General features: G+C 39.9%; 1 protein-coding gene across 1 annotated transcript in view; it reads right to left on the minus strand.

The window, feature by feature from the left end:
- LOC130559124 (protocadherin-15-like) overlaps positions 1–1,651 on the minus strand; it is a 164,133-nt gene extending 162,482 nt beyond the window's left edge. The window contains exon 1 of the mRNA XM_057342027.1: positions 1,289–1,651. The gene's annotated coding sequence lies outside the window, so the exon portion shown is untranslated. The remainder of the gene's footprint in view (positions 1–1,288) is intronic.
- Positions 1,652–13,743: the final 12,092 nt, after the last annotated feature.

Genomic DNA, 13,743 nt, shown 5'->3' on the forward strand with positions numbered 1-13,743 from the left:
CATTTCAAATTTCACTTTTCTTCCAATTAATTTAGTAGCATGTTTTCCAAATTTCCCAAAAGATGAATTCTACATTATTTGCTCCATTACTTTGTAAATAAGAAATACATGTCAGACAGCAAGCCTGAAGGGATTCTCAATGTCACATTGTTTCGTCACTGTGACACATATGATCACATTGAGTTAAATTACAGAGACTGATTGCAAAGCTCTATGTATCCTGTTTAAATGTATTCAGCTGGATCATCTCTGACTAATGAAGCCTCTGAAACATGAACGTTCATGACATCACCCAGTCTTCCTGACACACACACACACACTTTTGTTTCTTAGTGAGGTCATATCATAGACTTCCATTGATTTTATATAAGGCTAATGCTATTTTCTTTCCCCTATCCCCCAGAAACGCTTGGTAGATTTAAAGGAAACATGATTTGCATGCTTTATGAGCCTTTTTGTCAAGTAAAATGTCTTGGACCAGTGAGTGTCATGCTATTTCACTATGTTAGTGGGGACGTTTGTAAACCTGTGCACACGCGCTCTCTCTCTCTCTCTCTCTCTCTCCCTCTCTCTCTCCCCGTATGAACCGTGTCAGCTGAACGCAGATGCCAAGCGGGCTCGAGAGCTATTCATTACGCCAACAGCACGTCACCGGTTCATTATTCAAGCTTTAAACAAATAAATCCTGAGGAACATATCTAATAATAAAGTCAACAGTGTGGAAAATCCCCACAGCACCTCAAAAGGCTTGGTGCATGCATAAATAAATCCTTACACAGAAAATTATGATTGATCAGAATAATAATGCCATCGTATTTGTGAAGGAGCTTGATATATTAGACAATTAATTTAGACTTCATGATTCTAACTGATGGATGAGTTACATTATGCCTTTATTGGAAATGAATGAAACTGAAAACTTTAATTCCTCAGAATCTGTCATAGCCTATTTTGAATTTACACTTGAATAAAAATGAACTTCACAGAACAATGAAACGATGTTTTGTGGGGACTATACAGAGGACTACAGGTGCGGATCTATACAATAAAGGCTAAACCGAATGAAATAATTGTTTTTCAGTATAATCTTCCTAAATGCAGCTGTAGTTTGCTGCGAGATCGCTGCTGAATGAATAAAGAGAAAGATCAAGACAGAAACCTGCCATCTGATCCCACGAACACACCTTTCGAAAGGATCAAGAGAAACGTGCAGATCAACTCGTGACACTTTCTTAAATTACAATAAGGCATTAATACATTTTTCATGGAAGTGATACAGCGTACTCACGCGTATTATTTGAGTTATCTCTTCATTTTCCCGCAGCAACAGTTACGCGATCGCTCCCGCGCGCCGATTCATTTCCCTCCTGACAGGAATTCACCGCCGCATCACTCAAACGTTAAACCCAGCATGTCGTTTTAAAATCCACGCAGAGACTCTCACGCAGACAATCCCGCATCGGATTCTGTTGTGCGTGTGCCTGCCTGACGAAAAATGATCTATAAAACCCAGGTGGATTTAGTTTTTGACGCGTTTAAAGTCCGGAGTTGGTCAGATCCAGGACGGAGCTCGTCTGTCCTCAAGTAACGGTAAAAAGTAGCGAGACTGCTCGAATGAAAGTACAACCCACTTCACTCAAGCCTCATTCAACCCTCCTCTCTCTCGCTCTCTCTCTCTCTCTCTCTCTCTCTCTCTCTCTCATGAGGTAATAATCTCATTTGCCTGGTCAGGACTAAAGGTGAGGGCAGGTCAATCTTGAGTCATGGTGAGAAGGGAACTCCGCAGTGTCCAGCTCGTTCACATTCTGGTTCATCTCTCAAAACCTGTCGCGAACATGTCCGGGTCATTCTGTACCTCACCTCAATATCATTGAAAACAAATACTTGCATTAGGAAAATGAAGCCCCATTTTAGCAAAATCGAAATGGTATTACATTGTGATATCTAATTTCGAGTAATTTCGAGCTCCATAATGCAAAAATACCATAGTAGCATACATTATGCACATAAAACACAAAAGTGAACCATGCTTTTTACTCATGAATGTATTCATAAGAATTTAATGAGACTCATCATTGAGAATAATGCAGACATGTCAAATTTTTCTGTTTATAGTTTTATTATTTCATTATCTTAGTTATGTCCCAATGCACAAATAATCCCCCAAATAGTCTTTAAGCAATATTTTAGTGGATTCCTATTCATTGTGCTCCAGAAAGAGGTGACCCATCCCAAACGTTGTCCCGACCCCTGGTAATTCTAATAACGGCGCCGGAAATATAACCCAAACATGTTTTCATTAAATTTACCTTATTAATATTCTTTTATACATCAGGCTCCACATGTGAAAGCACTGAGTTGCGAGAATGTTTTTCATAAAAAGTGATGGAGCCTCAGGTTGTGACACTGCAAACAGTCTGAAAGAGGCTTTTCTTCCACCTCTTTAGAAATTAATGTGGGTGGTGACAGAGAGAGAGACAGAGCGACATGCGAACAGGCTGGCTGTGCTCTTCTCCAGTAACTTAACCAGTTAACATCCTAAATGCAGCTCAGGGTAACCTAAGAGGACGTGGTCTAGTGCTCACATATAATCACTGTAACATCACACCACCTGAATGCAGCCCACCACTGCACAAATGTACTTACACAGAGGACTCAAATGACACGGCTAATATCAGATGTTTCATGTACATGCCGTACAACCGTGTCCATACAGTGGAGTCAAAGCAATGTGATGAATGTTTATCTATCGTTACCATAACAGTTTGTGGCTCACGGGCGAACACATGCACATCCACACCTCGTGCACATATCAGCAGGCAGCCTCGGGAGATCCATGTGGCAATTTTCTGTACTGTTGTTGCTGTTTCTGTGTTCTGGATGCCCCTGTCACCAAAACTAATTCCTTGTATGTGCAAACATACTTGGCAATAAAGCTCTTTCTGATTCTTTCTGATTCTGATTACCAGGACCGGGCAAAAGCCTGAAAATAGAAAGTATGTTAGAGAGAAGAGAGGACTGTGCATGAGTGAGCGAGAGAGATAGAGACCACTTCAAGGTCAACATAGTAATTTGTAGTCATGGCAGGACAATTAGATGAGTAGAAGGTATATGTGGATTTTAGAAGTCTCCTTGGGTTTTCACCTGCAAATAGACTTGCTTTATATAGGCCTACTGTTATCGAACGAACGCGGGTCATTCTATAAGCCCAGCCAAGACACAGCAACTACAGTGTAACTGCTTTGCGCTGCTTTAATGAAATCCCTCATCAGCACCTTCAGATCCCAGTCTAGCAGGTAGCCTGAAAAGAAAATGGATAGATCAAAACACGCTGAGAAAAACTACATATGTTCTCTCAGCCACAACAATGAGAAAATAAGTAACGGCTCTGGCGTCATACCTCCCTCAAATTATTGGAAAATGTACGCCGAAGCGGAGTTCTCAAAAAATACCCCCCCACACACGCAGAGAAACACACTGCAGCTGCTCACTCATGCCTCAGCAAGCTCAGGATCTAATATTCTCAATATAGAAACAGAAGAATATCTGTGCTAGCATGCAGCATAACTACACATTGTAAAAATCTTGATGCGAGCAGCGACATCCGTATCAATTTCTAGGCAAACCTTACATCTGCAGGTCGTCAAAGATCACACAACTCATCCGACTGGTATATTTTACAATTTCCTGATTGTGGGTGTAGAAATCAGGGCCATATTCAGAACCATTTCCTTTCCAATCCTTGATATTTGGCTACAGGATTCAAGGCACGATGTAATAACCTGGAATATACAAATTCCTATATTATACATACATACACAAATATATTTAAGGAATACCACTGCAGGTTTTTTTCTACACAGGGATGACACACTTAAAGCATGAACCCACTAATAGAAACTCACTTTCCCCAGGTCATGCATAATTGAAGCACTGCTTGATTCTAGGCTGAATTGACCAGTGCCTTTACTGCAAAACCTATAAAACTGGTCTAATTTTAAACGCTGTTATATGTCCGCACCGCCTTTTGCTAATACAGATCAACATTACCAATGAGAGCATTGGGGAGAGATCTTGCTCTGTGCTTTGCTTTGACTAACCAAAGTTTAATCATGCTACAACATCCCCCTAGGGGGCAGATTTAGATATACAAGTGGGTTAGAATAGAGAGAAAGAGAGAGAGAGGAGCAATTCTTTCTTGGGCCAAAAGGCATCCCGTAAGAGGTCAGAATGGAGTGCATGAGTCCTCCAGGCGCAAATAAGTAAGTTAGTAGAATCAAATTCTGTGTGTGTGAGAAAGTGTGTGAAGAAAAGTGAGGTCTGGCAGTTGATTGTGGTGCTTCTTTACACTCCTTCATATAATTCAGCCATTAAAACAATAATAGATAAGAAATTCCCAGAATGCATTTCAGCAATAAAATCAAAGCGAGACAAGTTGACAGAATTTTGATAACAATTATATATTCTATTAAAAGCAATTAATGTACTGTAATCAAAATCCAATTTTACCTAATATTTATTCTATGCATCCATTATGCATATTAGTGTAACGCTAACTTAGCAACATGGCAAGAACATCAGTCGAATCTTTCATGTGCCGATGTGTTATTGAATATTTAAAAGGGTTTCTGCCCGTGTGGAGCGTTTCAAATCAGTCCATTATAAGGTTCCAGTTTGTTGCCCTTAGGAACGTTTAAGCTGACAGTGATTCAATCAAATAGCTTTATAGTAGGTATTTCTACTCGACTGCTATCCAATTGCATCACCCGGCAGATTGTGTGAACTTCGCCGTCTTCCTTCCCATCAGCAGTCGCAGCGTCGTGCCGCTGCGCATTTGCATGATGCTAAACCCTCCCTGCCAACGGTCACCGTTAGTCATGTCACCCCAAATCGCAAGCCTAATTGAAAATGAATGACTTCTGGTCGTTTTGTCGCTCTAAATTGCTGTCGGTTTGAACTCCCTGTTAAAAAGCAGCTGCCTATAAAGACAAAAAAGACAGCGAGGTAGCTCACTAGGTTTTAAAACAGAGCTACTGATACATCCTTGCTGGTGAAGTACAAACAAGACAGCAAGCATTTCTTACCGTCATCAATAAAACTAACTGTGCTGTCACGCGCATAACAATACGCGGAGTATAAATGAATCATGGCGAGTAAAACACAATTGCTGTTTCAGCACAGCCCGCGCAACCTGCGCGCTCACTGTAGGAACTCTCTAATGATCTTGTTCAGATATTATTTGTACAACAATTTATTTTGATTCGACAGTCAGCGACGGAATACTTTCATGTGCTTCAAAATCTTCCTCCCGTTGCCCGTGACCTCTGATGGATCTCTCAGAGGTTGCTGTTGAATAGGCGTTCTTATTAAACCAACAAGTTGCTTTGGGAGACCACGAACCAAAACGCAGTCACTACTTCGTTCTGTAGCGCTCCAGAGAGAAGCAGCTCTGTGTACTAATAATTAGCAGGAATCAAGCATTTACAAACAAAGTCTCATTAATAGCGAGCGTGACAGACATCTCCTTCAAGCCCTGTGGAGCCCGTGAGCAGAGCAGATGCTTCATCCTGCCAAGACTGTCAATGAGCATCCCATTACTGTTCGTAAACGGCACATCTGCGGAGCACTGAAACGCACGTGTGTTTTGTCGCGACTTGCCAGCCTATGAAATTAGCCCTGGGTCTTAAGAGAAAGCGTGTACATCTCGAAGCAAAGCGTTCATGTGACATGTATAGAAATCGCTCTGGGTGAAAATGGGACTCCTACAGAACCTAAGTGAAGCCTCAGCTGGTCTTAAGCTTTGATTGATCATGTGTGCACAGAACGGGAGGGTAAGTTTACAGAAGAGAGGCCTTCAACACATTCAATGCGTCTATTCAAGACAGGAAGGAAGAACACTCGCATGACCTCCAGGACTTAATCTCTTGTTCCCTACGTGAAAGGTAAATGTGTTTACGTTGATGTATCGAAGCAGCCTCCTCTTATCAAGAATCATTTGTTTACTATGAGTACTTGACCTTTTTGCATTTCCAGAAACACATTATGTTTACTGATGTTACGTACATTATGGGTTCCCCGAACTGAATTCTTTGAGGTAGTTCAAAGAACGATTACACAGATTTTCTTTCCAAGAACTAGAGAATTAAAGTAGTTTTCAGAAGTTAACTTACAATGGACCTCTTGTGAAAGGCTTTAAACCCTTTTTGGTTGTAATTGGTAGGTTTTTTTTTCATGCTATAGTCGGTTTAATGAATTCGCCCTATATATGAAAAGTTTTCGAAAAAGCTTTCAAACAAAAAGTAGGTCTCTTTTCTGTTCTTATCAGCCAATAAGAAAATCTAAATGTGAAGGCAGAAGGAACGCAATGGCCACTGGTAAAAATTCTATCGCTATTGCAGCTGTATTTGAATTTCAGTGTTTTCACAGTCGCAGGGTAAAGCGTTGTCTCAGTAGTAATGAATTGGTTATTTCAGGGAGAAACAAGAGCAGAGCCTTGCGGGTCATTTAGCGCACATCTGTACGGGGATCCCACAGCACTGGAACTTTACAGCTCTCTGAATGAGGCAGTAAAGGAGTACACACGCATGTGCGGGAGAAAATCTAAGGGGAGGGGTCAGTACGGGACGGAATAAGGCAACTATCTCCGCTCTTCCCAGGAGAACCATTCTGCCATTTTAATCAACTCAGTGAGCGGACCACACTCCTGTTCCAGAGACTGGTGCCAGGAATCTGGTCTCTAAGACCCCACGGGTGACTGAAGACGAAAACCTGAAACCGAGAAGAGAGCTGCATGTAATATCACAATTTAAGCGAATAAGCGGACGCTCTTTACTCGGAAACACACGGGAGCTATCCACGTTGCGTGGTGGCACCGGATTTTTGAAAAGGTAATTTCACACGTTGTCGACCCACTGCGGATTTCCAAAGTGCTGAAATACATAATAATTTGCACGAGGGATCTGGCTGCTTTAAACAAAATAATTATGTTCTCAAATTTTGCTCACGGTACATTGTGGCGAGGCAGCAGTAAAACAGTAACAAATGCGTGTCATCCAAAGTACTCTATGTGGGAGAGGATTCATGAGGCTTGGGGAAACGAGGACCCATCCATAAAAATGTTGTGCTGGGCCTGTTAGCAATAGCAGTGCTGCCAAGACCACAGCCTTTATCACTCAAGCTTGTCATTTGCGTTTCTGATGTGTGTGCACATTCTCAGGTCAAATGAGCCTTAGAATTAATTAGACATCTAAATGAAAATCCCGCCTGCTTTAGCACGAGAAATAAAAATGCGGCTAAGCACTCAACTTTTATATATAAGCCCGTGGTCTTTTTCCCAGTAGACTGAGAAATGGCTCTTACAGCTTCTTTTGCAAAATTCATATACCCTACCCTATGGTGCTGCTAAAAAACAATGCATTAGTCTGCTGCTTTTATTTAGTAATAGAAAATGCCTATTCTTTTGTTATGAGTGAAATGCGAAATCGCAGGACGTAATGCATTTTTAATGTGGGAGATACTGGAAGCATGCTGTGGTCTTGAATCTCGGCAAAGTCATATTTGGTCATTACATGCAAAGGAGAATCCAAACATGACTTTAACGCTCAGAGATCAAGCAGTGCTTTGACATTTCAAATCAGGCAAAATAACCCCAAAATGCACCTTGTGTGAGATCGCAATACACAATTGGAAAACAGCACGTCTGTGAGTGACTCACACTGACACGCATGTGAAAACGTGCTCAGAAACAACAATGATTTTGACAAGAGATGAAACTCTTTTCATGCAATTGAGATCTGGGTTCCGAACTGCTTGTAAAGCTTTTATTCATTATAACTTAAAAAAAATCAGAGAATCTCCCCAAAATAAAATGTTTAGTGGTTGCACATGCTAGCTGGTTTAGGTAAAGCTTTGCAAATCACAATACTACATAATACAATACATAATACTTTGTGTCAACAAAGTATTATGCATTTGGCAGACACTTTTATTAACTTGCATTCAAGCTATACATTTTTGCAGTATGCATGTTTCCTGAAAAAATAAAACGTGACCTTATGCATTAAATGTGTTTTGCTCATAATTATTGGGAAAATTCGAGAGTTTTGCAGTTTTTCTTTCCACTTACTCATTAGGGTCAACATGCCCACTGATGCTCAGCATATATAGATTTTTGAATTAAAGAGGTTGGCTCATCACTGTAATATGTTAAATAACCTTATAAGTTAATGGAAAAATTGTATAATGATTAAAGAAACATTTCCTCTTTTGGAACAACTATATTCAGGTCATGGTATGAGCCAAAATTTCTCTTGCATTTTTCTGCATTTTTTTTTATAGTGAAACAAATCGTCTTGGAACCAAGAGGACTGGAATCAACTCAAGTAGTGCAAATCATCCTCTGGCACAAAGAAATGAGATCTAAGATCTAAGATCTGAACCATTGACTCGACAGATACCTATATTTACAAATATTACAAAACACCCACATACACGTGTATTGGATAAAACAAGAGAATATTTGACACATTTACAGAAAAACTAGATAAATCAGCTCAAGATGAAGCCAAGGCCTTTTATTAGAGGGGGGAAGCGCTGAAATAGATTTACGGGTAAAAACAGACCTGAGAGAAAAACAATTTTAAACGCACGGCAATGCTCTATCAGCTTCTTCTGATGACAGCTATTCTTCTTCACATACCCACTGCAAACCTTCAGAGCCTAGTAGAGAGGCAGCATTTTAAGGGGATCATACGCTCTTCCAACTTTCCTACCCTATTTATGACAGCACATTGGTAATATGTTAATTCCTATTTTTATACAGTATATCATTCAACACTAAGTATTGGGACAATTACTTATTTGACTAACTATTACTTAACACACTATGTAGGAGGCACGAGGATCAATGGTTCTAGAAAAAGAGTTAAGGTAATTTTTGCTGGTTATGAAAGAAAAATGTTTGCGAATTAAGCTTTATAAATACATAGGAATATTAAATATTCGCTCAATGAAAAAATATAACAATATCTGGATTTGAAATGAAAAACATATTATGAAGAAATGTTCTAATTAGGTCAATTTTATTCTTATTAAATTCTGCTTTTAGATATTGTGTGTTAGCAGTCTGTATTATAAGGAATTAAAAACTTCAAATTGCACATTTTCTTTTACAAAATGTGACTACTGACTTATATACTGACAAATATTATTACATTATTTAGTATGTATATTTGAAACATGTAGGGCCAGATTTACTAACAGCTTGCGGCTGCGCGAATACCTCTGTTGGCGTAAAAAAAACTACTGCTGGTATTTATTAAAGACACGCAGTGAAAATTAGCAGTGAAAATTAGCACTGAAAAGGCCTGTTTTTGGGACTGACCTTATATGCATTTGTAGGAGTTTCCTCTTCAGATGCAAACTTTATGGGAGGAGCGTATTTAAATGAATCACACAACACGATTTAATAAGGTTTGCGATCGTCATTGTACTGGTATTTGCAACTCTATGTAACGACTGAAAAAAGTTGTAATGTCTTAAACCTTGCACCAATTTGCGCAGCTCTTGGTAGTTTGAGATTGTCATTATTATATAGATATAGATAGATATATAGATTTTGCGCCTATTAGTAAATCACTGGCAGACATTTCCACTCACATCTGCACTTTTTTGAAATTGCGCTCTCGTGCTATTTTGCCCTGTTTAGTAAATCTGGCCTTTAGAAATATATTTAAACACAAGCAGGAGAAAAGTAGCAATGTGAAATGCATGCCAGTCTGACACCTCAGTATTTGCAACCGAACAGTTTGCACATTTTTAAGCTGTGCTCAGTTCAATTCTTCCTGACATCTCCAGCTTCTATCTACTGTATAAACATGCTCCATTGCCTAACAAGCGGAAAAACATAAAGAACAACACCGAACAACACGGCTGATTATCATTAAACAAGCACGACTCATTGAATTTGAGATTCCAAGAGACGTTCTATTGCACTTTTCCCAAGTAGGAAGATGTAAATTCCAACATTGCTGATTGAATGGAATGCAGCATTAGCATAGACGCTGTCACAGATATGCCAAGTTGCTGAGTTTAAGCTAAGTGCTGGGTTTTAGATCTATTACACTTGGCCGCGTAGCCCCTTGAAGCGAAGTTGCTGTGAGTAAGACCATGTGCCCACAGGCTAGAGTTTCGTTCTTTCTGAGAAGCCAATGATTGGAACAGAGTGCCTGCTTCACACTGGACGTCTGGTCTACAGCTAAAGCCTGTGAGCTAAGCTACTGTAACACATTCTGTGATAACACTGCCTTCCATCCACAGACACACACAATAGCGTCACAATCAGACTCATTTCCTTTCTCTCTCATGCGCACATACTCCGACTCGAGTCTAACCTCGCCCCTACATTCAGACCTGCGCTCACAGAACCATCTGTCCACAAACCTGCTGCAGAAGATTACTTTTACAACCAGAGGCACAAAAGCTCGAGAAAGTCCATTAGGACCCTGACTGTGAGGCTGACAGCAATGTAGGTACCTGGGCCTTTTCCAAAGAGCTCCACTTTTGACCCCGGAAACTGCAGACACGTCCTGCAGGCCTCAATCGTACTTCCAAGTTCTAAAGAAAAAAGAGAAGCCATTCATTATGTATTCTTGAAGTAACTATTAAAAACTTAATAAACATGCCATTTTTCTCGATAAAATAGCATCAATGATAATACATCTAAGTAAGAGGCTTGGTTTATTAAACTGGAATTGATTAGATTGTGAAAAGTGGTCATTAGTACATATCAGAAATGAGGTGGTGTAGTGTTTCATCCCAAAAGAAAACTTAATAACAGATCAAGTTATTACATTACTGATTTATAGGCTTTTCTTGCGGTTCTCAAGTTAACAGCTCAAGATTATTCACAAATACAACTAAAATTTGTATATGTTCCTCACACAGAGTTCTCACACGGCTTCAGAAGACATGAAATATAGTTCAGCACACAAGTCACATTGAATAGTTAATAGTTATTTTTTAAATCTATTGGTAGCTTGACAGGGGTGGTCAATAGTAATTTGTTATTGTATATTTAATATACTCCTGTATTTTTTTTTCAAAAAAGCAACATACGTTTGCCGCGAGCGTTTGCCGCGTGACGCGTTTTCCCACAATTCTCCTCGACCGCCAGAGCATAGCGTGCCGCTCGGCAAGTCGGCTTCCATGAGCGTCCCTCTTGCATTGAACATTTGCTTCACGCGTTTTGTTGTTAAAATTTCCACATGCTGCTCTTCAAAAAAATGTATGAGAGTATTTTAGTAAGTCAAATTCGTTGTAGGATTTTAATGTTGTAAACGTTGGGACACTGATAATTTTATCAACAACAGTCAGACAGAATTGATGATTATTGGCTTATTTATTTATTGATTGATTTTCAAAGTACATTGTGAACAATTAAACTATTATTCTGCCACATATCCATGCATCTTTTCAGCTGAATATAAATTATGGATGTTACCTGGATTGTGTTCTCTAGTGGTGTGATTTTATGCTTAAGCTGAAGTGTAATTGACGAAAGGTTTGTCTTTTCAAAGATCCTATTACGTGTCATTGCGTTTATTCTGTTCTGTGCACTGGAAGGGTTTTGTGATTGAGACACAATTAAATATTTTCTGATTTTGTTTTGATATAATTATATGTGTTGCTGATTTTAATCCGCTCTGTGCTTTGGAAAATAAACTCATTGTAAAGTAACTCTGCTGGACGTTGTGGCAAAATATTTAGGTTTTGATAGCCACTACCTTTTCAATTGATTTAACGTACCAATGGCTTACTTACACCTGTCTTAAATAATTTAGTTGAGATAAGACATGAAACAAAAATGACACATTTCAACCTTAATCTTTCAATAGCCCTCATATTATTTTTAAGAATTCATGTCTGTTTTTAAGATTTAACAAAGCCAAATGAAAATCTTTCCTAGTACCCCCGGGGATACAAGCACCCCTGGTTGAGGAATCAGCGCATCTTTTTATCGGCAGCACCTGTGACGTGAAATATCCAGTTTTGGGTTCTTTGAGCCGTATGTAGAGATCTTAGAGGTGCTTTGCTTTGACTAGCATCAGAGCGGCTAAGAGCGCAGTAGTCCTCCAATTACTGAGGAATTAGAGCTCAAGGCCTGAGGTTATCTTCCTCTCTACCCGTTCACTCCGATATCTTTCTGTGGATTAACTCTCCTCTGTTCTTATCTCAGACTGCAAGCTAAAATCCATGAGATACAGGCAATACGCCAAGGGGAGCCAGGAAAATACAAGAAAATACACAATGAACCTCCAGTATGTAAGACGCTCATTACTTGCCGCATACAGCATATCGCATTTAAATGACCAGCTATTCTTCTGATATTTCTGCTCTCTGCCTGTTTGTGCCAACGTTCTGTCATGTGACTGGTGTGATGGGAGGTAGAGGCAGCAGTTTAGCATCTGGTCTGGTAACCCACAGGTGGCTAGTTTACACCCCTGAAGGGGTGATTGATGACCTGGGAAGATGCTGAGCTCCCCTATCACCGTTGGAGCCCGTTTTGCTGTTTCACTAGTTTTTATCGCATCCTCCCCTTTCGACCCATTTTCACGGTCAAAACAGCTGTGTGTGTCTGGAGTGTATGTCTGCCAACATACTGTTCTCACATCGACAGTGAGACAGACATCTGAGGCATGGTCTGAGCTCTTCCAATCATACTGTATGGACATCTGCTCACACACACAGTCACAGTGACTGTAGTGATGTCTGGATCTAAGGCCCTTAATCTACATCTGGATCTAAATCCACATCTGAGTATACCGCTTTAAAGCCCCAGTGAAATCAAAAAGGTTTTTTCCTTTTATTAAAAATAAGTTAGCCTTAAGGACGTCAATAATACGCGCTGACAAAATTTCCATTTGGAAGATATAAGTGTTCAAAAAAATCTAAAAATCCCATGACATCACGCTACACTTCAGCCTCTTGTCAAAATTCTTGTCCAATCAAATCCGCTGTAGAATCCGAAGAGTCCCACCCCCTTCACTATGAGAGCTGTGGAAGCAGCGCCTCAAATCAGCCACTTGTTCGCACATTTATTATGTCCTATGGTGAATGACGCATTATGTACTAGATGGGAGATGGGGGATGACCCAGACAGTGTAAACAATAACATTAAAATCTTAATTTCACGTTAGTGTCACGCGAGCGGTTGCACGTGAGTGTCCTCCGGTTCAGAGACATGATATCACGGTCATACGCTCAAATCCGCTGAGAAAACAAAACGAATCTGACCCGTTTCAAGTCTACACTGAATGTTAAGACTATACAGAAGAGTTCGGACAGCGCATCCTTGATGAATAAAGGAGAAGACAAACGCCAGTGTCACTCACCAACGCAAATAACAAGCTTCAAATGACACATCACTGGTATCACTGATCTTCCTATTCTTTTCAATAGACTTTTACACCACTGTGTGTCATGATCAGGAATGAGGACCCAGGTGCAGACAGCGGTGGACAGGAAAACAAAGAGTTTATTTATAAAATAAAACACAAAACAGAAACCCACGAGGGGGTAAACAACAACGGACAAGGAATAATAATAAATTGACTCGACAGGACACGATAAACTGACAGGACTAAACTAAAACACACTTGACATGAACTATAACTATTTAGACTAGACTTGGCTTGACTCGACTGGAATATCCACACAGTAATAAGTGAAGAAACGTCATACATG

The sequence above is a fragment of the Triplophysa rosa genome, linkage group LG9, assembly GCF_024868665.1.
Source record: "Triplophysa rosa linkage group LG9, Trosa_1v2, whole genome shotgun sequence".
Lineage (NCBI taxonomy): Eukaryota > Metazoa > Chordata > Actinopteri > Cypriniformes > Nemacheilidae > Triplophysa > Triplophysa rosa.